At 38.7% G+C, this 25,932-nt stretch overlaps 1 long non-coding RNA gene across 1 annotated transcript; it reads right to left on the bottom strand.

Annotated features, from left to right (window-relative positions):
• Positions 1-758: 758 nt before the first annotated feature.
• Positions 759-25,914, bottom strand: LOC131381404 (uncharacterized). Its single transcript, XR_009210150.1, has 3 exons — positions 25,620-25,914; positions 14,442-14,592; positions 759-874 (listed from the first exon to the last, which is right to left on the bottom strand). It is a non-coding gene; the product is annotated as an uncharacterized LOC131381404 (long non-coding RNA).
• Between the last annotated feature and the right edge of the window lie 18 nt (positions 25,915-25,932).

Here is a 25,932-nt window from a genome sequence, read left to right on the forward strand (position 1 = left end):
AAAACTGGGTTTTTTTTTTGGGTTTTTTTGTTTTTTTGTTTTTTTCCCAGATAACTACCAAAACCTGTAGCTTAGTATATAGTCATTTAATTGGCTTATTTCCTGTAAACCCCCTAATGGAGATCACTTCAGAGGCAGCAATGGTTTTGATTGAGAGTTAGATGCAGATCAATTGGGGAACTGAAGCCATTTGAGAGGACAATGGAGTACTTTGGAAAATATAAAAGGTGCCTTAAAAGAAGGTTAAACAAGAAAGGATTGGGTTGAGGAGTGGAGTTTAAAATGGTAGTAAGCATTTTAAGAAGGTAAATAAATAAATATACACCAAACACAGACTAACTTAAATTTTAAAAAGTATTCACAAAGAGACGATAGCCACTAGAATGGTGACATTAAGAACAAAGGGAAGCTCTAATTTCACATTTATGAGTTAACCAAATGCCCAAGGTAAAGTGAAATAGTCCATAAATTATATTTTAACATCAAAACAATGTCAAGTCACTGATTATTACATTGTCCTAAGAAAAAACTATTGCCTTTTGTGCATATTATCAACCAAAAAACATTCTCAAAGTTGACTATTTAGGTCATGACCAAGAAGCATCCAAAAGGCATTGTGACCTTATGTTAATCATTTTAGCTCCTCCTACACATCAGTGAAACCCGTCAGGTAGTATTACATTCATGTGATTTACTCGCCTTTGATTCACTCTGAGACACACCTAGACACATACCTCTTGCCACTAGCAAATTTGATGCCTCATGATAAATAAAACTTATAGCAAGCAGGGACTTGCATTGTTGAGTAGATGATTTCAGCTGTGTTTTTTTTTTTCCTTCTAAAATCAGAATAGTAGCAGAGAATGATGGATTTCTGCCATGTGGGGGAAAAAAAAGATTATGAGAGCTATTGAGATCATCTCAGTAGGACCAAACTACTATAATTTATTTCTTTGCAAGTTATTATAGATGGGTAAATTCAATCTAAAAGAAAGAAAAACAGAAGGAAGCTAAAATTTACTGAGTATCTACTATGTGCCATCACTTTACACAGATATTATCTTAATTATTTACCACCATGCAGTATCTGTGGGCTAGATAGTGCTGTTTTTCAGTTAATTAAACTGAGACATAAAGAAGTTATATGATTTGGCCAAAATCACACAACTAGTACATGGTGCTCCAAGAATTCAACCCAGGTTTCTAAATCCAGACCTCCAAATCCATGCTTCTCATAATTTCATGAAGCATGAAAAGCAGCAAACCTAAAATACACCCTAGGAGAGATGACCCAGATTTTCTGGGGCTATTCCAAAAAGAAATAATGTTCAGGAAGGGCTGAGCTGATTTTAGGAAAGCCCCCAAAGCTTTTGAAGATGGAAATCTCTCATGCATTCATTTATGTTTTCATTTATTCAAACAGATTTAATGAGTTAGGCTAAAAAGGAAATAAGGATAAAAAGACAAGATTGAAATCCCTGTTCTCTAGTTTCCTCACTGTATTTAGGCATAGACCCATAAGTAAACAGACAGACAATTATGATATGGGTCAGGGGGTGGGTAAGAGCTGTGATAGGAATAGGCAAGTGGTATTAAGGGTCCTAACCCAGTGCTGCTCTTCAGTTCCCTGGGAAACAGACTCAGAGGGATATTTGTGTGCAGGAGGCTTGCTTTCAGAATTAGCACCTATAGGGTGAAGTGAAAACAGCTGAACTGGGCAAAAGGGGAAGTGGGATTATGATGTGGTTGCCACAAAGTCCTCAGCCTTTCTATGGGAGAATTATGGAGCTAGGATGGCCTACAGAGTTGTCCCCACTGGAGCAATGGGACCAGGCTTATAAAAGTATAAATTTCTGAATCAACTAATAATTGTAGTCATTCCTGGGCTGGCTCTAGGAAGGAATGCGTGATCTTAAGCTCTCTTCAACCAAGGGCAATCTCTAGAACAAAATGTTGACAAGATCTATCCGTTACCAACACACCCAGCAGTTAGTGAAATCTGTGCTTCAGTCCAGAGGACATAGAGAAATGCATGCAGCACACCATAGCATCCACTACACCCACCTCCAAGGAAGATTTCCTGGAGAAGATGGCCTTGGAGCTGAGTCCTAAAGGACTAGTAGGAGTTGTTCAGGAGAATGCCACATACAAAAACATGGTGGGTCTGAAGAGAGCGTGCCCAGGGAGGTTTATCACACCTGTGGAAGCACATAATGCATAAAGGAAAGTAGCAAGTGTTGAGGTTGAAGAGGTGAGCAGAGGCCAGGTCCTGCAGAACCGTGGCACGTTCTGCTAAGATGTTTGGATTTTTTCCTGACGGCAAAGGGAGGGCATTCAAAAACTATTTAGAAAGAGACATAATTGGATTTGCTTTGTAGAAAGATCATTCTGGCAGCAAGTAGGGATTATGTTCGATGGGGATAAAACTGAAAGAAGAGAAGCAGACTCATTAGGAGGCTGTGACAGTAATCCCAGAAAAAAAGAATAATACTTGAGCCGACAAGTAGCAGTAATGGTGAGAATGGATGGATAGAAGAGGACAGATTCCAGGGATATTAAGTGGGTAAAACTGAAAAAACTTAAGAAATCAACTGCATGTTATAGGTAGGAAAACTTAGACTTAAGAGTGACTCAGATTGGTTCCGACCATTTGTTGATACAAATCTGTAGGGAAAGATGGTAAGTTCAGTTTTGAACACTTTGTCTGTGGAAACTTCATTTAAGGATCTCCAGCAACCCTTTCCTGAAGCTAAGGAGAGAAATAAGAGTTGGATAAAAAGTCAGAGTCAATACATAAGTGGTAGGTGGAAGCCACGGGAGTGGATGAGATCATTTGAGGAACATATACTTTTGAGTGTACAGAGACACAGGAGAAAAACAATGTTTAAGGTGGAGAGGGGTCCACAAAAAAGTACTAGAAATGTACAAAAAAGTGCTAGAAATGTAGGTAGAAAATCAAAAGAGAGGAAAATTAGAAGTGAGAAGAAGAGAGAGTATCAAAAAGTACCAATGCAGTTAAATGCCACTAAAAGAAAAAGGAAGACAATTTTCCAGAATATTGAGGAAGTAGAGGGCCATGAGTGACCTTGGCAAGGAATGTTTCAATGACATAGAGAAGACAGGTCATAATAAAGAGAATAAAGAAAACATAGACGAACCTTGAAGACATTCTGCTAAGTGAAACAATCCAGTCACAAAAGGACAAACTACATGATTCCACTTTTAAGAGGCACTGAAACTTCTCAAACTCATAGAGACAGAAAGTAGAACGGTGGTTGCCAGAGGCTGGGCAGAGGCGGAATAGAAAGTTATTGTTTAATGAGTAGAGGGTTTCCATTTGGGAAGATGAAAAAGTTCTGGAAATGGATTGTGGTAATGGTTGCAGAACAGTGTGAATGTACTTAATGCCACAGAACTGTACACTTAAAAATGGTTACAATGGAAAGTTTTATGTATATTTTAGTACAATAAAAGAAAGATACTAAACAAACGAAAGAGAGATAAGAAAATGGACTGAATGTAGCCCCCTCTCAAGAAACTTGAATGGGAAGAGAAGGAGAAACAGACTAATAGCTAAAGAAGGGGATAGGGTCAAGGGGTGCATTTTTGGGAGACAGCCAGTGAAGAGGGAGATATTAAATATACAGCAAAGAGAGATGCAGTACTGTGGGCTGAGCAAGACAAAATGATGTTGAAACAGGGCCTTGAGAGCTGCCTCTGAATCCCTTTCTAGTGAACACTGAGGGAGGTAGGATGACATAATGGAAGCATGATCATAAACAATGGCAAAAGGTCTTGCTCTGCCTAGATGAACTTAAACTGGAAATATTTAGGAAATCACTAATGCTGTCTTTAAGTTTAAAAACAATATCCCGTTCATTGTGACAGTTTTAAACCCCGATAAGTCACCCACACAAGTCATTTAAAGATAAAATTGATCAATCACATAATGTAGTGCCTCATGTACAATGAATACAATGAACAATATTATCATTGTTTCCATTGCAATATGTAAGTTTTTATTTTCCAATTACATGTTAGATGATGTTTTATTCAAGAAAAAGAAAAAAAATTATGAATTTTGAAGCTCACTATCAAATTTCAAAAGAAGAATGCTGTGTAAGTGTGGCATTTTTTTTTTTTAATGGAGTCTCACTCTGTTGCCCAGGCTGGAGTGCAGTGGCGCGATCTCGGCTCACTGCAACCTCCGCCTCCCCGGTTCAAGCTATTCTCCTGCCTCAGCTTCCTGAGTAGCTGGGACTACAGGCGCCTGCCATCACACCCAGCTAATTTTTTGTATTTTTAGCATAGACAGGGTTTCTCCATGTTGGCCAGGTTGGTGTGGATCTCCTGACCTCATGACCCACCCTCCTCGGCCTCTCAAAGTGCTGGGATTACAGGCGTGAGCCACTGCACCCAGCCAAAACATGGCATTCTTAATTAAATATTTTTCTAATTAAATTTGAATTTACTGCGTGTTATTTTTATGGTATATTATTTAAAATACCTACAAGAAAAATACATACAAATCATGGAATCCTTTAAGTCAAAGAAAAAAAAATTTAGATAAAAGAGTAAATTATTTTTTCCAGAGTGAGAAAAGTGGGAAGGAGTTTCTTTAGAAGCACCACATCTAATTCACGTATTTTAGGTCTGTCTAAATGGTCCCTGCAAATTATCATCACACATATGAAAAATAATTCTCAAATACTGCACTGTATTTTCTTCTGTCTAGACATAAAAGTTTAGGAATTACAAATATAGGAATCCTTAACATATCTATTCATGAACATGCACATACACTCAAAGTGCCTGTGGAAGATTTGGCTGTTGGTTATGGTTAAATGAATTTGCATAATTTCTTAGTTATATAGAGATACAAGACCAGGAAATCAGATACAAACAGAAATGCTCTCAATTTCAGAGCCGTTACATGAATTGAGTGTTGGGCTTTCTCCAGCAACCTTTAGAATCCTGTTTCAGATCATGTATGATCTCATCATTAAAAGAAACCTTCAGAGTCATAATATGAGTCCATAATAATGATACTAATATACACATAATCTATGCAACTATATACATTAATCCCAAAAAATAAGTAAATTTAAAAATCCTGATTTTATATATAAGAAGTATGTCACAACCGACACAAAATATATGTAACCCAAGTATTACACAAAAGCAAGTATGTTTTAGGAGCCATCTATATTGTACCAAAAGAATAGGCATTAGGATATTAAGGATATGCTACATTAAAAATGAAAGCTGGCATTGTCCTCTGAGGTTTAAAACATATGAACCAATTAAAAGTTGTAAGAAAAAAAGAAAGGAAATTAAAAGATTGGTCTTTTCTAAGAGGATGTCAACCAAGTGAAGATAAGGTCTCCTTTCAGCATTTTCTTTAATAAGCAAGAAGTAGGGTTGTCCTGTATTTACACCATTACGGCTAAAATGCTTCCTTTTCTTTAAAGGAGTAGAAAACAAAACACTATGTTCTTTTAATGAGTCTACTATCTGAGCCTCATCAAGGTGTGCAAAGTACAATTACTTAATTGTTGCTTTGACAAGGCCTGTCATACCGATTCAATATTTAAATAATTATTTTCCTTTTCTTTTTCTTTCTTTTTTTTTTTTTTTTTTTTAGACAGGGCCTCATTCTGTCACCCAGGCTGGTGTGCAGTGGCATGATCTCAACTCACTCCATCCTTCACCTCCTGGACTCAAGCAATCTTCCCACCGTAGCCTCCCAAGTAGCTGGGACTACAAGCACATGCCACCACACCCAGCTCACTTTTGTTTTATTTATTTACTTATTGTAGAGATGGGGTTTTGCCAAGTTGCCCAGGCTGGTCTCGAACTCCTAGGCTCAAGCAATCCGCCCGCTTCAGCCTCCCAAAGTGCCGGGGTTACAGGTGTGAGCCACCATGCCTGGCCTAAATAATCTTAGAAAATATACTTAAAGGCTGGGTGCGGTGACTTACGCCTGTAATCTCAGCACCCTGGGAGGCCAAGGTTGGTGAATCACCTGAGGTCAGCAGTTCGAGATCAACCTGGCCAACATGGTGAAACCCCATCTCTACTAAAAATACAAAAATTCACTGGACACGGTGGCGCATGCCTGTAATCCCAGCTACTCAGGAGGCTGAGGCTGGAGAATAGCTTGAACCCAGGAGGCAGAGGTTGCAGTGAGCTGAGATTGCACTACTGCACTCCAGACCAGGTGACAGAGCTAGACTGTCTCAAAAAAGAAAGAAAGAGAGAAAGAAAGAGAGAGAGAGAGAAAGAAAGAAAAGAAAGAAAGAAAAGAAAGAAAGAAAGAAGGAAAGGGAGAGAGAGAGAGGGAGGGAAAGAAGGAAGGAAGGAAGGAACGAAGGAAGGAAGGAAGGAAGGAAAATATAATTATAATAAATGTTTTTTAAAAGGAGAAATACATTCTACATTGTTGAAATACTGTCCTAGTAATCGATGATAAACTTTTTCTAACTTACATATTAATCAGTATATATGTGCTATATGAAGCCTTAAGTTAGAAGAAAGAACTTTCAAAGTAGTTGTGGCACAATGAAGCTTCAAAAATAGGTCTCTCTATGGTTTTATAAACCCAGACCATATCTCATAAAATTTCTGAAGCCAATGAGAAGGCCTATCCAAAGTCAATTACGCTTTGTTACTTAAATATTCTAAATTTTTTGGAACCCACCTTTGGAAACTCTTGGATATTACATTTGGAATCAAAGTAAAAGTAAGATTTTCCTAAAATTGTCAGACTGTTACCCCCTATGGTGTCCAAACATTTTGAAACAAAAATGAAAGTGAATGGTTTAATATGGTTTCAAAACGTAATATTAAACTTTGAACTGCCTTGAAAAATCTGGAACAAGTAGTTGTAGCTATGTAGCCTCCATCCATCCACCAGAAAAGTGCCTAGGAAGAAAATAATGTTTTTCTTTCTCTTGTACTTTAAACTACACTCACTTCTTTGATTTTTTTAAAAAAACTTCCCACAATTAGCAAATAGGCTTGGTCAAAACTAAGCCTATTGCCTAATTACATTTTTGTAATCAACATAAAGTGCCACTTTCCAGTGCACATATATTCGGATCTAAATTAAGTAATTATCTCCAACACAAAGTTTTCTTGCAATACAATTAAAATGTTAAAACTATTCAGTATCAAATAGTATTTTGCTTGAATGTTGTCTGTCTGTGATCATTAACCAATTGAAAAATTCTTACTATTTTTAAATTGTTAAAATTTTTTGGCCATGCACAGTGGCTCATACCTGTAATCCCAGCACTTTGGGATGCTGAGGCAGGCGGATCACCTGAGGTCAGGAGTTCGGGACCAGCCTGGCCAACGTGGTGAAACCCCATCTCTACTAAAAACATAAAAATTAGCCAGGCGTGATGGCTCCCGCCTGTATCCCCAGCTACTGGAGAGGCTGAGGTGAGAGATTGCTTGAACCACGGAGGCGGAGGTTGCAGTGAGCCGATATCAGGCCACAGCACTCCAGCCTGGGTGACAGAATGAAACCCCGTCTCAAAAAGAAAAAAAAACATTTTTTTTCATTAAAAATATGTCAAACTCCTAAACAGGACATAGGACTTTAAAGTCAATGGAAGTCAGTACAACTAACTGCAATCAATGAAAACATGGTTTTCTTATATTTCTAGGAAAACTTTCCAAAAATTTTTTCACAAAAATTTTTAATCCCGGCCGGGCGCGGTGGCTCACGCTTGTAATCCCAGCACTTTGGGAGGCCGAGGCGGGCGGATCACGAGGTCAGGAGATTCTCCTACTAAAAAGACAAAAGGGCGGGCCCTGTATCCCACTACCGGAGATGAGGCAGGAGAAGGCTGAACCGAGGCTAAAAATATAAAAAATTAGCCAGGTATGGTGGCACGTGCCTGTAATCCCAGCTACTCGGGAGGCCGGCAGGAGAATCGCTTGAACCCGGGAGGCAGAGGTTGCAGTGAGCCAAGATCGCACCACTGCACTCCAGCCTGGGTGACAGAGCGAGACTCCAACTCAAAAAAAAAAAAAAATCTAAAAGAATTAATAATTAATATTTGAGTTATCTGAAAGCTACCAGATAAGCAATAATTGACTAATTTTTAAATATAGAAACCAAGGCTGAGCACAGTGGCTCACACTGGTAATCCCAGCACTTTAGGAGGCCGAGGCGGGCAGATTATGAGGTCAGGAGATCAAGACCATCCTGGCCAACATGATGAAACCCTGTCTCTACTAAAAATACAAAAATTAGCTGGGTGTGGTGGCACGTACCTGTATGCCAGCTACTCGAGAGGCTGAGGCAGGAGAATCGCTTGAACCAGGGAGCTGGAAGTTGCAGTGAGCCAAGATGGCACCACTGCACTCGAGCCTGGTGACAGAGTGAGACGCCATCTCGAAAAAAAAAAATATATATATATAGAGAGAGAGAAATCAAATACATTATTCTCCAATTGCAACGAATGTAGTTTATCCTTTTGTTCTTTTGTAGCTTAGAGGACAGAATGTATATCATGATTATCATTATGGGACCAATCATCAATACAGTAATATAGACGGGGAAAGTGTAGGAAACAGAGTTAAACATGCATTAAACATGTAAAATATACATTGTTCTTTTAAGTAAATCATTTGTTTACTTGGCTGAATGCCTGAATTTTAAGTTTAGAGGTTTTCTGAAGAACATCTCATGTCCTTTCTTTCTCACCAAAGTATACTGCAGGGGAAAATCCAATTATTTCACCTTTCTAATAGTTTGAATTCCTGATAAATTATAATTTCTTATAATTTGTAGAAACATCTAAAAATACTGTGTGATTCATCATTAACACATAATCTAAGTTGGTATTAAAGGGCTGGGACTACTGTTGTTTTATTTTTTATTTTTTCTAGGAGAACATGAAACAAGGAGGGCCTTGTTTCATTCATATTTTTTATTGGGCCCTTATTTATTTTATTAAATAAAGGTTATTTGGCCTTTATTTTTATTGGGCCCTTTATTTATTTTATTAAATAAAGGTTAACACAAAATAGCATAAACCTTTATTTAATATGTCTATTTGTACTGTTTCCCTGTATTGAAAACTTTATCTGGTAGAAAAGAAAATAGATACTCCACATAGAAGAATTTTCTAGGTACTTGAAACTCATTCCTTTAAATCCACAAATTAGTTTTATTTTAACCATATCTATTTTTAGACTTTAAAAATATACCATACATTGCCCTGTTTTCTTAAACGGAGACTAACCAACAGAATGCAGTTGTTTCTCAATTATTACAGTCTTAATTTTACACATTCATTATGGTGCCATTTTTATATTCAACCATTTATGCATTCAACAAAGCCCTCAATGACTAGCGTAGTATGCTAAGGACTGTTTCCTTTTACACAGAGTGGCCCAGACTGAAATGTTCTTTAAGCGCTTGTGTTTGTAGTTTTTTGTTACAGCAGTGAGGTATAGTGAGAAAAATTAAGCTTTGGTGACAAACAGACCTGGATTCAAACTACAGGTCCTCTGTTTACTAATTGTGCAATTTGGGGAAATGCATGTGACTTTTTAAAGCCTTAATTTCTTCATCTAAACAATGATGATGGTAACTTGCAGAATGGTTGTAAAGAGTAAACGAGATAATAACTGTAAAAAGTACAGTGCTCCCCAATCTTCAGCCCCATCCCTGTTGTTCTGCTCTTCACAGTTCTTGCTCCTGCCAGTTCACGGTTCTCTCTTTTTTTTTTTCTTTTTGAGACAGTATCTCACTCTGTCACCCAGGCTGGAGGGCAGTGGCACGATCTCGGCTCACTGCCTAACAGGTTCAAGCAATTCTCCTGCCTCAGCCTCCCGAGTAGCTGGGACTACAGGCATCACCATGCTGGCCAGGCTGGTCTCGAACTCCTGACCTCATGATCCACCCGCCTTGGCCTCCCAAAGTGCTGTGATTACAGGCGTGAGCCACCGTGCCTGGCCATGGTTCTCTTACTGTTCCCTGTTGCTTCTTGACCATGAAAACAGGAACCTCTGCTGCTCTGTTCATTGCTGTGTCCATGGCCCCTGCTGTTTGCCAGTAGTACCTGAAAGTGTGGACACCAGTAGAAAACTTGTGTTTGAATCCTGACGCTACTACTTTCTACTGTGTGATCTTGGCCAAATTAATCAACCTCTCTCCACCTCAGTTTTCTCATTTGTAAAATGAGGGGAGTCCTAATACTTACCTCAGAGGATAAAATCAGCTGCTTGTGGAATTATCCCTCGCACATAGTTAACACAAAATAGGTGTTAGAATCTATAATGAGGCCGGGCACGGTGGCTCACGCTTGTAATCCCAGCACTTTGGGAGGCCGAGGCGGGCGGATCACGAGGTCAGGAGATCGAGACCACGGTGAAACCCCGTCTCTACTAAAAATACAAAAAATTAGCTGGGTGTGGTGGCGGGCGCCTGTAGTCCCAGCTACTCGGAGAGGCTGAGGCAGGAGAATGGCGTGAACCCGGGAGGTGGAGCTTGCAGCGAGCCGAGATTGCGCCACTGCACTCCAGTCCGGGAGACAGAGCGAGACTCCGTCTCAATAAAAAAAAAAAAGAAAAAAAAATCTATAATGAATGGAAAGTTTTTGTTGTTTCTAATCTTCTGTGGCCCGAGGAGTGAAATAATCAGGTTTATTTTAATGAGTTTAAAACAGAATAAATTTTTCTATTAATCAAGTTTCTGAGCTTCAGTATATAGCTTTTTAAACCTTTTTTTTTTTTTTTTTTAAAGCAGCTCAGAGGTTTTACTTTGACTTCTAGGTTAGTGAGTCCTATTTTGATTGCTGGATAACGATCTCAAGGTAATTGGGATTTTTACCACATAGAACTGCAAGATGGCCTTTTTTTCTTTCTTTTTCTTTTTGTTTTGTTTTGTTTTGAGACAGTTTCCCTCTGCTGCCCAAGTGGGAGTGCAGTGGCATGATCATGGCTCACTGCAGCCTTGACCTCCCAGGCTCCAGCAATCCCCTCACCTCAGCCTCCCAACTAGCTGGGACTAGGGGCATGTGCCACCACACTCAGTTAATTTTTTTTTCTTTTTTTTTAGAGGCAGAGTCTCACCACATTGCCCAGGCTGATCTGGAACTCCTAGGCTCAAATAATCCTCCCACCTTGGCCTCCCAAAGTGCTGGGATTACAGGTGTGAGCCACCATGCCTGATTCTTTTTCTTTTTTTCTTACTATGTGATTGGACTCTATTTTTTTCTGTTCCACTTATAAAGATAGATTTGCAGTTTTATGCTAAGCCAACCAGTTTGCCTGTGTTCCCATGTACAAACGTTTGCCTTTTATTCACAGATAGCCAACCGTATCAATAGCCAAGTCCACAGTTCACCATGTTATCAGTAAAGCCGTGATATTTATAAATATTAACACCTAACTCATTTCATAATCTACTAAAACGTCAAATATTTACATTATGTATTCCATTTCCTTGTGTCAATTATCACCTATTGATCTTCAACTACTAGCCCAGTCTAATCCTCTAGCTGAATAATCTGTTGGAATTTGGCAATGGAGAGTAAAAGATGAGGGTAAATAGCTATTGTTGAGTAGTGAATAGCAACAACTTATTTAGGATAGCAAAATTATCTGATAAACGTTACATATTCATGGTTCTAATTGAACAATGAAATCTAGTAATTGAATAAACAAATGTTTTAACTGAAGCTCAAATTACAAAAGGGCTTATTTTCTTACTTTGTATAAGTTTCACTGCTCTATACCTACAGAACAAGGTTTCTACGGTTCCTTTTTATGCTTATTTATCAAGACATAATATGACTATTGATTCCAACATTAGTAGAATTCTAATGGCAATTTTTTTTCTCTGTTGTGTCAAAAGTCATACATAAGCATATGTATCTATGCTGTCATTCTCTTCTGTTCCCTGGACATTTTTGGTTACCCAAGCAATCTAAGGGACTGCTTGAACTACACATTTGTTAGGGTTGGTTGGCCAGGATTTAGGTGTAGCATGCTAGAGACTAGAAATTCTAAAACTTTCCCACACAATGGAAGACAGCTTGGGGGTGAGGGAATTCTTGGCAGTATCAGACTTTCCCAGAAGGCATTTGGCGTTTGCTCAGTGATTGCAACACAGCAGACACTTTTCCAAGGGGAAAGGTAAGATGCAATAATGACTGCCAGCTAAACACCATTCCTAAATCTTAACATTACACACAATCACTAATCTGGCCCTTTGTTACCTCTTAAAGCTGTACATGGGGACCTGTCTTCAGAATAATTTGACATGTTCTGATTTTATTATTAAGTATCAACTAACAATGATCTGCAACCCCTAGCCAGTCTGATACTCCAGTTGAATAATCTATAGGAATTTGGAAATGGAGGGTAAAAGATGAGGGTAGATAGTTATCAGCTGAGAAATAAATAGCAACAAATTGCTCAAGATAGTAAAATAATGTCACAGGTGGTAATATATGATTGTAATAGAAGAATGAAATTTAGAAATTGAATAAACAAAACTTCAAGCTGAACCTGAATTTATGAAAGGGCTTAGTTTCTTATTTTATATCAATCCTACTACTTTTATGAACAAAACAAGTTTTTCACTGAATTCTGTTTTATTCTTATCAATCAGTAAAACTACTTCTGAATGACGGGGCTTTCTTGGATGTCTAGTCTTCTGAGAGAAAAAAAATTACTTCTCACAAATTTCCTAAATATTAAGTCTGGTCAGTGAGAAACTAAAATGTAGGTATATATCATAGTGATGATAATCTGATTAGCCAAGTTGCTTTCTTTAAAAAGACATACTGGTGGGCTTTTCAACACTTTTTCTCCCTCCATATGAAGGGACTTTTTAAACCGTCTTCATATAGTCTTTGAAATTCTTATATCCAGATAGAAACTGGTGAGTGCAAGCAAAATATCCAATAAACAAAGAATTGAGACCCAGGCTATGGCTTAGGGCATGCTGTTATAAGTTCTCAATGTAAGAGCATCTTAGGAGTGGGGATCATAGGAGAGCTTTATAGGAATTATGGTTTCAGGCTGGGAAGGAGACTGGAATCTGTCAGCATAGAGATGTATTGTGGTCAAGGATCCCAAGATAGTGGTAGGATAGCTCTACGACTTGACTCCAAGAAGTATCTTAGGTTGGGTATCTGAGCTAGAGGGAAATTTTAAGGGTGAGAGTGGAACAAAAGTCAGGTGACTTATTTTCTGTTGTCATCATCAAAGAGAATAGTAGTAGAGGTTATAGGTTGGAAAAGGTAATTGTGATGCTAATATTTGGAGAATATGATCTTCATCTTATACATTTCTTGTAGTATCCCTGATAATGTTCTTCAGTCCAGCTCTTGCTTAGTAAGTCAAATACAGAGCAAAAATATATGACTACAATTTATAAAGATCTTGGGGGGCATAAAATCTATTTTCAAATGTAAATCACAGATAATTAGTTTTTTAATACAAATTTGATGTTGATAAATTAATTCTTCAGATTCTTAATAAATTGTTCTCTAAGGTACACAACCAGGTTGAGACAATTTCCTTTACCCATATTCTGGAATCACTTGGTCTGTTCTTACTAGGCCTTCCCAGGCATATACCTTCAATTCCAGGTCAGGACTATTTTCCCTTTCATTGGTGAGGCAACGTCATTTCTGTTTGTGCCCCACCTCTACCTCTCAGCTCCCAGGTAAAACTGATTCTTGCAATCACCTCACATCTGCATTAGGCATGTCTCTCCTTTTCCATTCATTGAAATACCTTAGAAATGCATCCTTTATCTTTATTGAGTATACAACTATCAATCTCCTCTTTTTTTCGAATCAGGTTTTTAGTTAAACACTTTTATAATTCTCTTTCTAGAACACATGTCATTCCTACCTCTATATATTTTTTTCTCACTTTGTCAGGAATCTTTGTTAGTAAAAATGTTAGCATATCTAAAACCCAATTTATTTACATTTTCTCCTCTCACAGTGAGTTATGGTTACCCTTACATCCACACATATTTTGGGGCAGGATACCCCATCAAGCCCAAGTCTCCTGGAATATAGTCCCATCAAGTTTACTGAAGGTAGGAAGCTTACTCTTCTTTTTAGTTTCCAAATTTCAAGGCAATAGAAATAGATGATAACCTTGTTTCATATCTATACATATGTGCCGATGCTTCTTGACTTACAGTGGGGTTATGTTCTGATAAACCCATTGTAATTTGAAAATGTAAGTCAAAAATGCATTTAATACACCTAACGTACTAAATATCATAGCTTAGCCTAGCCTACCTTAATTGTGCCCGGAACACTTACATTAGCCTACAGTGGGGCAAAATCATCTAACACAAAGCCTGTTTTGTAATAAGTGTTGACTATTTCATGTGATTTATTGAATACTATACTGAAAGTAAAAAACAGAATGGTTGTATGAGTACTCACCATTAACACACACAGCTGAAACAACACTGGGCCTCAAGAATGTTTGAAGTATTGAACTAAAATTAATTGCTGGATGATGAGGATGCTACATCAACAGGGTCATCAATTTCTCTCTCTTCTGATGAGGCTGGAGAATCATTGGTAGAAGGCACTGGAGCAGAGACACTTGTTGATATTAAATTCAAAGTATGGTCTCTACTGAATGTGTATAGCTTTCACACCACCATAATGTTAAAAAATCATGTGTTAAGCCATCATAAGTCAGGGACCATCTGTACATATGCTGATCCACATATGTACAGTTGCTACTCATCATTAATGAATTCAGTATTCATGAATTTGCCTGATCGCTAAAAGGTATTCATAACCTCAAAATCAATACTGTTGTGGTCATTCATGGACACTCACAGAGTGGCCAAAAATTGAGTCACCTGATGCATATGTTCTCAGATGAGGTCGTGCTCTCTACCCACTTGTTTCAGCTCTCATACTGTAAATAAACATCTTTTTTGCAGTCTATTTAGTGCCATGTGTTTTGCTTTTTGTTGGTGATTTCACTGTTTAAAATGACTCTCAAGCGTAGTGATAAAGTGCTGCCTAGTGTCCCTAATCACAAAAAGGCTGCAATGTGCCTTATAGAGAAAATACATGTGTTAAATAAGCTCAACAGAATAAATATATTGTAGTAGTTATAGCAATGAAAAGAAACAAACTAATACAACAACATGAATAAATCTCACAGATACTATAGTGAGAAGAAGCTGGATGTAAAAGAGTATAAAGTTGTGGAAGAGTCACTAATCTAAGGTTAAACAAAATCAAAACACTGGTTGCCTCTGAAAGAATAAGAGACACGAGACAATCTTCTGGAGAGATGAAAATGTCCTGTGTTCATGATAGTATTGTGGGTTACATTAATATATCCATTTGTCAAAGTTGTACAACTAATACACGTTACTTCAAAAAAACTGTTAAAAATAACAATCGAGGTGGGGAGTGGGTGAAGGTATAGGTGATGTAAGAGTGACAGACAATTGATCGTTGTTGAAGCTAGATATAGAGTACATACATTATTCTGTTTGCTTTGTATATGTTTGAAACTTTCCATAATGCAAAGGTTTTTTAAAAAAAGAGAGATATAAGAGATACATCAACCAATGTCATGTATATTCCTTATTTGGATCTCAATTTTTAAAAACTGGATATTTGAGAGTATTGAGAAAATATTTGGGGTTTTTACTTTTAGGTGTGATAGTGCTATTGTGCTTATGCTTTTAAAAAAAGATATCCCCCTTTTTAGAATCACATATGGATATACAAAATAAATTTTAGGGCATCTGGGATTTGTATCAAAATAAACCAGTGGGTGTGGTGGAGGTAAAGATAAAACAAGATTGACAAAGAATTGAAACTATGGAAGTTGGATGATGGGTACATGGGGTTCATTAGACTATTCTTTCTCCTTCTGTTTGTTTTGAAAGTTTCTATAACAAAAATATTTTTAAATTGTGCATTAAAAAAAAAATCTCCCATCAACTGAAAAACTCCAGGCTGGCTAGGTCTAGCCAAATGGATAGAACTGCATTTATGCTAATACTACATGGTACTGATTTTATCTGAGAAGAGACAAGATGAAGGGCAGGAGCCTGAGCTGGTAACACTAGAAGTGGGCGTGGGGTGACTCAGGTCGGGAGGCTGGAGCCTGGGTGCTTTTTATGTTGACGCAGTGGGGTGGAGTTGTGAAGAAATATCCCTGAGAGGTAACTGTGGAGGCTGGAGGAGCAGGAGGAGACACAGGATGATTAAGGCAAAGCGTGAAACTGCTTGGGGGGATTATGTGACAAAATATTAAGAGCAGTACCATTGGGGAAAGCTAGTTCTGCGGAATCAGTCTCCAAAAACACAGAACTCAAATAGGGAAGTTTAATTGGCAAAATCCAGGATTACTGTACTCAGGTCTATAAAGAGATTTAAAACAAAAACGGAGGCGTTTAGGGCATAACTTGCTACTTGAGCTTCTAGAGTAACTTGGAGAACTAGAGGAAACTAACGAGAAAGGATTGGGTTATGTGGGCACCCAGCTGGAGGGACGAAATAGGGAGAATTAAACTGAGCTTTATGAGTTTATATTATTTTAATTTACCAAATTTAAATATAGTTGTTACCCTAAGCTCTCTCCCGACCCTGTTCCAGATCTCCAGGATTCTCTAACAATGTAATAAGAGTTTCCACATTACAAATCTGGAGATGGGGATGCCTAACTGACAGTATGTTTCTTTTCTACTTAAACATGAATAAAGTAGCATTTTAGAGAGTCAGATGTGTTCTTACAAGTATCCCTGAAATACTTTTAGAAAAAGAGTAATGTAGGTAGTTATGGCAAAGTGTCGGAAATAATTTTCAAAAATGAATGGAAAATAGGTTCCTACATCATGGCAGACTGAGCTAATGGAAGCCACCTTTTCCAATACGAATATGTAGAAACACTGGGTAAATATAACCACTAAAACAGCAATGAAATACATAACTGAGCTTGAGAGAAAGAAAAATTCCTGTTATCAGAAAAAAAAAAAAAAAAAAGCTGGGGATGGTAGAGTGGGGGGTAGGGATAGACTCAAAGCCAGAAGCCTGAATATATGCCCTGGCAGCTGGTAGCCAGGGTTTTAATGCCCACATAGGGAGAAGACATGTGCTCTTGAATCTGCAGTGCAGGGGCTACAACTGGGATTTCTGCTAATTCCAGGACATAAAGTCCTATAAAACCTACACGGTCAGCGAAAAGGAGCCAGAAAAGTTTAGTCTGTCAGACTGAACAAGTACCAAGCAGTTTGTTGTCTGCCCTGAGCTCTAGAGAGAGAAAAAGTATTCTCCTGGGAGAAATCTAAACCCAAAGTTGCATAACTGGTGAGTGTAGGGTCTAAATTTCCATTGCCTTTGTGGCAAGAGAATCCCAAGTTGAGAAACTTAGATAAAAACTAGTCCAGGTAGGAGAAAATATTACATATATATATACACACGCATACACAGACACATATTTGATGAATGACTGGTAACTAGAATATATAAAGAACAGCTGTAAATCAGTAAGAAAAAAAAGAAAGACTATATAATTTGTAAATGGGCAAAATTAAACAGCCTCTTTGAAGACAGGATTTCCAAATGGCCAATATTCTTATAAAAAGTTATTCAGTTGCATGCACAATCAAGGAAATGTAAATTAAAACTACAGTGTTGAGGATGGGCACAGTGGCTCATGCCTGTAATCCCAACACTTTGAGAGGCCGAGGTGCGAGGATCAGTTGAGCCCAGGAGTTTGAGACCAGGCTGGGCAACATAGAGAGACTCTGTCTCTACAACAAACAAAAAAATCTTATCTGTATATAGTAGCACAAGCCTGTGGTCCCAGCTACTCAGGAGGCTGAAGTGAGAGGATTGCTTGAGCTTGGGAGGCCACTTCACTCCAGCCTGGGCACAGAGCAGGACCCTGTTTCCAAAAAATAAATAAATAAATAAAACTACAATGAGACACTGCATACTTACTAAAATGAAACCAACAGAAAATAAAATGTTGGTAAGACTGTAAACACACGAATATAAATAAGTATTGACTGCAAAAAGCAATAAAAAGTTGCTTTTCCTCTATACTAATGAATAACTGTAATATATAATGCCCAGCTACATGACCAGAAACCTCCAAATGATCCTTCCTTTCTCTTTCCTTCACCTCTTACATCCAATCAGCATATCAAGCCCTATTCATTTTCTCTCTTGAAACATCACTGGTCTCTGCCCCCTTCTTTTGATTCCCCACACTTACTTGGTTTGTCCATCATCTCTCACCTGCATTACCGCATATTCTCTTAGCTAGTCACTCTGTCAAATACTAGTATAATTTTATAGCACTCCTCTGCTTAAAATCTTTCAACAGTTTCTCATTGCCAAACTCTTTTGTCATGACATGGCATATACGACTTCTATGATCTGGTCTCAGAAACTTCCTGACCTGGCCCATGTCACACCCTATAATCTGGCCATACTGAACTGCTTGTAGTTCTTTAAATGGACTGTTACTTCACTCTTCCCATGTCTTTTTTAACATCGCAAGCTCTGCTGAAATGTCTTTGTTCAGCTTGTGAGCACCTACTCATTTTTTAGGATTCAGCTCAATTGCCACCTCCTCTTTGAAATGTTTTTCTGACTTTATACTCATGTAAAATTGATTATTCCCTTCTCTGCATTTCCCCTTTCCTAAACATCAAAAAGCTTAGGACCAGCTGGGCGCGGTGGCTCACGCCTTTAATCCCAGCACTTTGGGAGGCTGAGGCGGGTGGATCACGACGTCAGGAGTTCGAGACCAGACTGGCTAACATGGTGAAACCCCATCTCTACTAAAAATACAAAAATTAGCTGGGCGCGGTGGTGGGCGCCTGTAATTCCAGCTACTCCAGAGACTGAGGCAGGAGAATTGCTTGAACCCGGGAGGTGGAGGTTGCAGTGAGTGAGATCGCGCCACTGCACTCCAGCCTGGGTGACAGAGCAAGACTCCATCTCGGGAGAAAAATTTAAAAATAAAAGCTTAGGACCAAGACTAATTAATCTTTGTATCCATAGTCTGGCACCATAGTATGTGCTCAGTAAGTATTCCATGAAAGAATACATGAAATTTGAGATACAAAAATTTAAGTAATTAGTCTATCAGCAAATACATCTATTTTAGGGATGAAAACACAATCTAAATCTTCTCTTTATGGGTTTTCCACTTCTCTCAATTCACAGTATTATTTAAAATTCGAAAATAACTGCTTGTGTATATGTTGATTGCACTAATACTGAGAATTTATAGGCTGCATTCTTTGGTGTACAAGCAGACTCCTTTAAAGCATTGAAATTTTAACTGGCTTGTCTTTGACATTTTCTAAATATATCTAAAATGTCAGAGCCAGCATTTGGGGCCTACAAATCTTTTGAGTGAAAGCCCAGGCCTTCAAATTATGTGCCATTCACAGGTTTAAAATAGGAACATGTTCTATGTTGACTACGAGCTATTTGGAGACTTTGAGGACATCAGGAGACAATAATTTTATTTTTGGGAGAAATATTGGAGGTAAGAATTCTGAGAGATAACCTACTTATAATCTAAATATTAAACACACATGCACATGCACACACACACACACACACACACACACACAACTTTATCACTCTCAAATCCCAAAAATGTCAGTAAGAGTCCAATAGGCAGTCTAGGGTCAGTATAAACCGTGAGAAATTTGGACTAAACATGGGAAGATATGTTCATTTGAAGTGGATGAAATATTTGCAGTGAAAGGAGAAAAATAAGTTTGCAGCAGTTTCTTCAAGTTATAAGAAAAGACGTATATCTAATTTCCTCTTCCTCATTTACTAGCAAATTATATTTATTTCATGTTGTTTTAGAAATGACATCAATATTGTGATTTTTCCTTATGTTCTTATCCCAAACACTGTTTTCATGTTTGTTTGAGGAAAGAGTAGAAACACAGTTTTAGTTGATTTTGATATAGTCAGATTGTACAGGAAACTTGAAGTTTACTGAGAAACATCCACAGATCAAAAACTTTTTAGAATTAAGAGATCCAAAAAACTTTAGTCCCCCAGGATTCACTTTCTTACTGAAATGACTAGATGGCTGAATATACCAAATTGGAAACTGCAGATAAGCAACAAAAGGATAGCCCCTCTGGTGAAAGAAATGTAGGTATTTAACTAGATATGTAGACTGAGCATATGGTAATTGGAGGTGCACTCATTTTCCACGACTGAACTGTCCTGAATTCAAAGGACTGTAGATTCTGAAGAACTGTACAGAACTGTATGGTGGAGGTAAAGTCACAATTTCACAAAGGAATTTACAGATTTTGATATATAAGTGAATGTCATCATGACTTTCCACACCTGACTTTGGAGAACAAACCCGAACTTATGTCTAACCTGTGGGCCATCTACCTTATTATTGTGGTTCGGTTTCAAAGTACTACATATTGACTGAGCATTTGCTGCATTCCAAGGCTGGGCTAAGCACTTTACATGTATTTTCTCCTTCAAGAAAAACTAATTAAACTAATAGTAAATGATGCCCACATGAAAGATGCTGTATCCCTGAAATTTTAGTGACAAATATAGGAACCTCACAACTATGTTGAAATGCAGGTGGATCTACCTGGTTCTGAGAAATATACTCTATTTCATGATACTTCTAAACTTCTATAGGCTTTTGAGTCTGATTAGGTTCAGCTATACATAACAGTACAAAACAGCAATGTCTTTATACAACATATAAGTTTGTTTCTTGGCTGGGTATGGTGGCTCACACCTGTAATCCCAGCACTTTGGGAGGCTGAGGTGGGAGGATTGCTTGGGCCCAGGAGTTCAAGACCAGCCTGGGCAATATAGCAAGACTCTGTCTCTATTTTTTTAATATAAAAAAATTTTTAAAATAAAAACAAAACAAGTTTGTTTCTCACTTAAAAGAAGTCAGGAGGTAGAGTCCAGAGCTGGTATGTCAGCTCCACGGTCATTAGGGACATAGATATCTTCCATATTTCTGCTTCTCCATTCAAGCTTTTTATTTTTAAGATTTCATTTTATCTCCAGTATTGACTTCTTAGCCGTATCTGTTTTTTTCATTTTGATGACTGCTCTAAGGTTTAGCTTATGCATTTTTAACTCATCACGATTTACCTTCAAATAATAGTATAATACTTTGTGTGTAATATAAGACCTTTCTATATAATTCCACTTCCTCCTTCCATCCTTTGAGCTATTGTTATCAAACTACATGTTTGAAGACTTCAGCTAGAATTTTGTCCCTTATATATAAATGCTGACAGAAATCTTTAATTATGAACCTGAAAATACAGTCTTGTCATTTTTATTTTAAAGTCAGTTATCTTTTTTAAAAAAATTTTAAGTCAGGGGGAGAAGTTTTTTATAATTACTCATATTTATCATTTCTGGCACTCTTCATTCTTTAATATAAATCCAAGTTTCCAAGAAGTTGCTTTAACATTTCTTGCAGTGCAGTTCTGCTGGTGACATCCTCACAGCTTTTGTTGTCTTAAACTTCATTTTTGAAAGATTATTTTCTCTAACTATAGGATTCTATGTGTCAGGGTGTTTTGTTTGTTTGTTTGTTTTGAGACAAGGTCTCGCTCTGTCACCTAGGCTGGAGTGCAGTGGCGCGTTCACAGCTCACTGCAGCCTCGACCTTCTGGGCTCAAGCGATCCTCCCACTTCAGCCTCCGGAGTAGCTGGGACTACTGGCATATGCCACCACGCCCAGCTAATTTTTGTATTTTTTTGTAGAGACGGGGTTTTGCCATGTTGGCCAGGCTGGTCTCGAACTCCTGAGCTCAAGGGATTCACCCGCCTTGGCCTCCCAGAGTTCTAGGATTATAGGCATGAGCCAGCACGCCAGGCAGGTTTTTTTTTCAGCACTTTGGAAATGCCTTTTCATGGTCTTCTGACTTGCACAGTTTCTGATTAGAAGTCTACTGATATTTGGCTGGGCGCGGTGGCTCATGACTGTAACCCAGTACTTTGGGAGGCCAAGGTGGGCGGATCACGAGGTCAGGAGATCGAGACCATCCTGGCTAACACAATGAAACCCCGTCTCTACTAAAAACACAAAAAAATTAGCCGGGTATGGTGGCGGCCGCCTGCAGTCCCAGCTGGTCCGGAGGCTGAGGCAGAAGAATGGCGTGAACCCGGGAGGTGGAGCGTGCAGTGAAGCAGAGATGGCGCCACTGCACTCTAGCCTGGGCAACAGAGCGAGACTCCATCTCAAAAAAAAAAAAAAATAGTCTACTGATATTTTGTGTTTATTCCTCTATACATAATTTGCCTTTTTCCTCTGGCTGCTCATAATATTTTCTTATTATTGGTTTTCAACAATTTAACAGTGATGTCTTTTCCAGTGGTTTTTGGGAGTGTGTGTTTACTCTGCTTAGGGGTCATTGAGCTTCTTGAATCTGGGTTTATAATTTTCATCAAACATGAAAATATTTTCAGCTATATTACTTCAAATAATTTTTCTGTCGCCCCTCTGACCCATCTCTCATCTGGAACTCCAATTACACAAATATTAGAGCACTTGGTATTATCCCATAGATCACTGAGACTCTGTTTTGGGGGGTATTTTTTCATTTTTTTTTCTTTGTGTGCTTTCTTTTGGCTAGCTTCTACTGCTATGTCTTCAAGTACACTAATCTTTTCTTCTGAGTGTCTAATTTGCTCTGTGCCTAATCTGCCTCTGAGTGTTAATCCCATCCAGTGAAATTATTTCAGAAGTTGTCATTTTAATTTCTAGAAATTCCATTTTTATATCTTTGATTTCTCTTTTTCAGCATACTGAGCATACTTATTATTATAATTGTTTCAATATTGTTGACTGCTAATTCTATCATATCTGTCATTTGTGGCTTTATGTTGACTGACTCTCCGCCTGGTTGTAGATTACTTTCCTGCTTCTTTGTATGTCCTAGTTCTCTTGCTACTTCCCAGGCATTTTCACAATCTTCCTGCCTACACCTTAAGTGCTGATGTTCTCTAAGGTGCTATTATTGACTCCTTTTTTTCTGCTGTGCATATTCTCCATGGGTGATCTCATCCATTGCCATAATTTCAACAGCCATTTATATGATGGTATATTCCAGTTGTATCTTCTGCTGCCCAAATCTGTCTCCAGGGCACAAGAGTCATGTACGTAACTGATCACTAGCTCATAAGCACACAATCCAAAAATCTGGGATCCATCGTTGGCTTCTTCCTTGCAGTAGACACTGTGGTCCACTTCTCAAACTCCATGCTTCTTTTTCTGAGTAATCAGCTCAATTTTCACTGGGATATTTGCACCTCCTCATCATAGCTTTGGTAGAAGCTGACTTCTATGGCTGTAAGGGTACGCACCTGTCTTCATCCTAAGATAATTATCCTTGTGCCATCTCCTGGCAGCCATTTTTGGTTTATGTAGGGACATGTGACTAAACCATTGAGGCTTCTGGGAAAGGAGTTTTCTTTCCTTTACAAAAGAGCTTCCAAAAGTGAATCTTTTTCTTATTTCTTCTTGGACCTAAATAGCGAAACTTAAAGCTACACAAGTTTTTGGCAACCGTCATTGATGATAAAGCTAATGCTAAAGAAGAAAAAGCAATTAAAATGAGGAAAAAAAAGTGCCTTTAATGACATCTCCAATTTGTTGAATCAGTCATCTCTATAGACTGCCTTTTTCCTGAACTTTCTAGCTAGATGGTTCAATAAATCTCCTTTATTAGTTAAGCCAGTTAGAGCTGAGTTTTCTGCTGCTTTCAACCACAAGCATCAAAATTCATAACTTTACTTTTCCCTTCACCCCAAACCTAGGCAATTAGTCACGATGTTCTATATTCTATCCCCTGAATAGTGTCTGATTACCCTCAGTTTTCTCTTCTGCCACTGCCTTACCTTAGTTCAGTCTCTCATGGTTTTTTCCCCTGTAATACTGTAACAGGTCCCATACATGCCACACTCCATAGAGTGATCTTTCTAAAATGCCTATCTTATCAAAATTTCATCTGCTTACAATCCTTGTGTGGCTTCCCATTGTTTCCAGGAAAAGGTCCATGTTCCTTAGCATATTGTGCAAGATTCTTCATTATCTAAGCTGTCTCCCTTACCTTTTTCAGTGTCTCCTCCTGCCACTCCCCCAACTCCATTCTACTGCCAGCAATGCAACTATTTGCTGAACCAAAATACGTTTGGGTCTCACACCTCTAGGTATTTGCACTTGATGCTCTCCCCAACACCACCCCCAATGCTCTCACCCACCTCTCTCTTCCTCCTCCCCTACCAAAATGCACAAACATGCTAATTCCTAGTTATCTCAAGTGATCTTTGAAGCATTTCCTGATTTTGCCCACATCTGTGGGTAGCTGTGCATTTTGCTATTGTAGTACTTCTCAAATTAAGTCTATTTACCTGTCTCCTCCTTTGCATAGTAAGCACTCTGAAAATAAGAATGTTTCTTTTACATTTTTGTATCTCTATTTCTGGGGCTCAAAACAGTGCCTAGCACAAGTGGACACTCAACAAGCATTTTTTGAATGAGCGTATAATTATATAGTCTGTAGATATAAGGATTTCTGATCTTGAGACTCTCTGAAAGCCTTGCTCCAAAAGTGTGTCTGATTCCTTTTTTTTTTTTTTTTTTTTTTTTTGAGACGGAGTCTCGCTCTGTCGCCCAGGCTGGAGTGCAGTGGTGCAATCTCGGCTCACTGCAAGCTCCGCCTCCCGGGTTCACGCCATTCTCCTGCCTCAGCCTCTCCGAGTAGCTGGGACTACAGGCGCCCGCCACCAAGCCCGGCTAATTTTTTGTATTTTTAGTAGAGACGGGGTTTCACCGTGGTCTCGATCTCCTGACCTCGTGATCCGCCCGCCTCGGCCTCCCAAAGTGCTGGGATTACAAGCGTGAGCCACCGCGCCCGGCCCGGTAAACATTAATCTTTTTCTTCCAGGGTGTGGGGTTCTAGGTAGGCAGAGAAGGAAAACAAAAACGCTCAGGACGCGTTGCCTTTAGCTCTCTAGAGAGCCAGTAACGTGTCCTGCCTTTCTCCACCCTCCTCCCTACCACCTATCCACACCTGGGTGCCCAAGATGGGTGTAGACTTAGCTGACCAGCCCAACAACATACTCATACCTTGGTTCAGACTGCTCTTATTAGCAAACTAAAGTTGGCCAATACATATAAACAATTTTCAACTTGTCTTTTGAACGTATACTTTATGAAATTTGTATGTCTTAAAAACTGTAGGCCTTAAAATGAACGAACCCGGATTCTTTTATAGTAATCAAGTAAAACACAGGGGTCTTAATCCCGTACTTTGCCTTTGCTAATCTTAAAGTTAGACGTGACTAACTGAGCAAAGTAATTAATTACGGGATTTTGATAGTGGTGATATTCCTAAATTTTATAACTTAATTGTTCAATTACTGGAAACAACTACATTTCAACAAGTCTTAGGTAAAGAAAATTGAATTTAGAGATGATTCAATTGAGGGAAGTGAGGGACAGAGGAATTTGTGATTTAGGGTTTGTGGAAGATAAATTACGCAGCAGGGAAGACTGAAATATGGAGAGGAAGTCAGACCTCACTGGGTACTTACGACTGGTGAGGCTAGGAGTTGGGGGTGGAGCGAAGTAGGAAGGACCGTCTAAGGGCTGGATCCCCAACAACACCTTAATACAAGACCGCCCTTGTTCAGCCAACAGCAGCACTGAACACGTTCGCGAAGTGTGTCGGTGACCCTGGTAACGTTGGAAGGGGGCGGCCCAAACCTCGCCCTCGAGCATGCTCAGTGCAGAGTGAGCCTGGTCGGGTGCTGGACAACAATGCATCCCTTTTTTCTTCAAGCGGAGAACTACAATTCCCAAGAGGCTTCTCGGCGCGGCGACACCGCCTTCCGCTGTGGCCCTGCC

The sequence above is a fragment of the Hylobates moloch genome, unplaced genomic scaffold, assembly GCF_009828535.3.
Source record: "Hylobates moloch isolate HMO894 unplaced genomic scaffold, HMol_V3 SCAFFOLD_15, whole genome shotgun sequence".
Lineage (NCBI taxonomy): Eukaryota > Metazoa > Chordata > Mammalia > Primates > Hylobatidae > Hylobates > Hylobates moloch.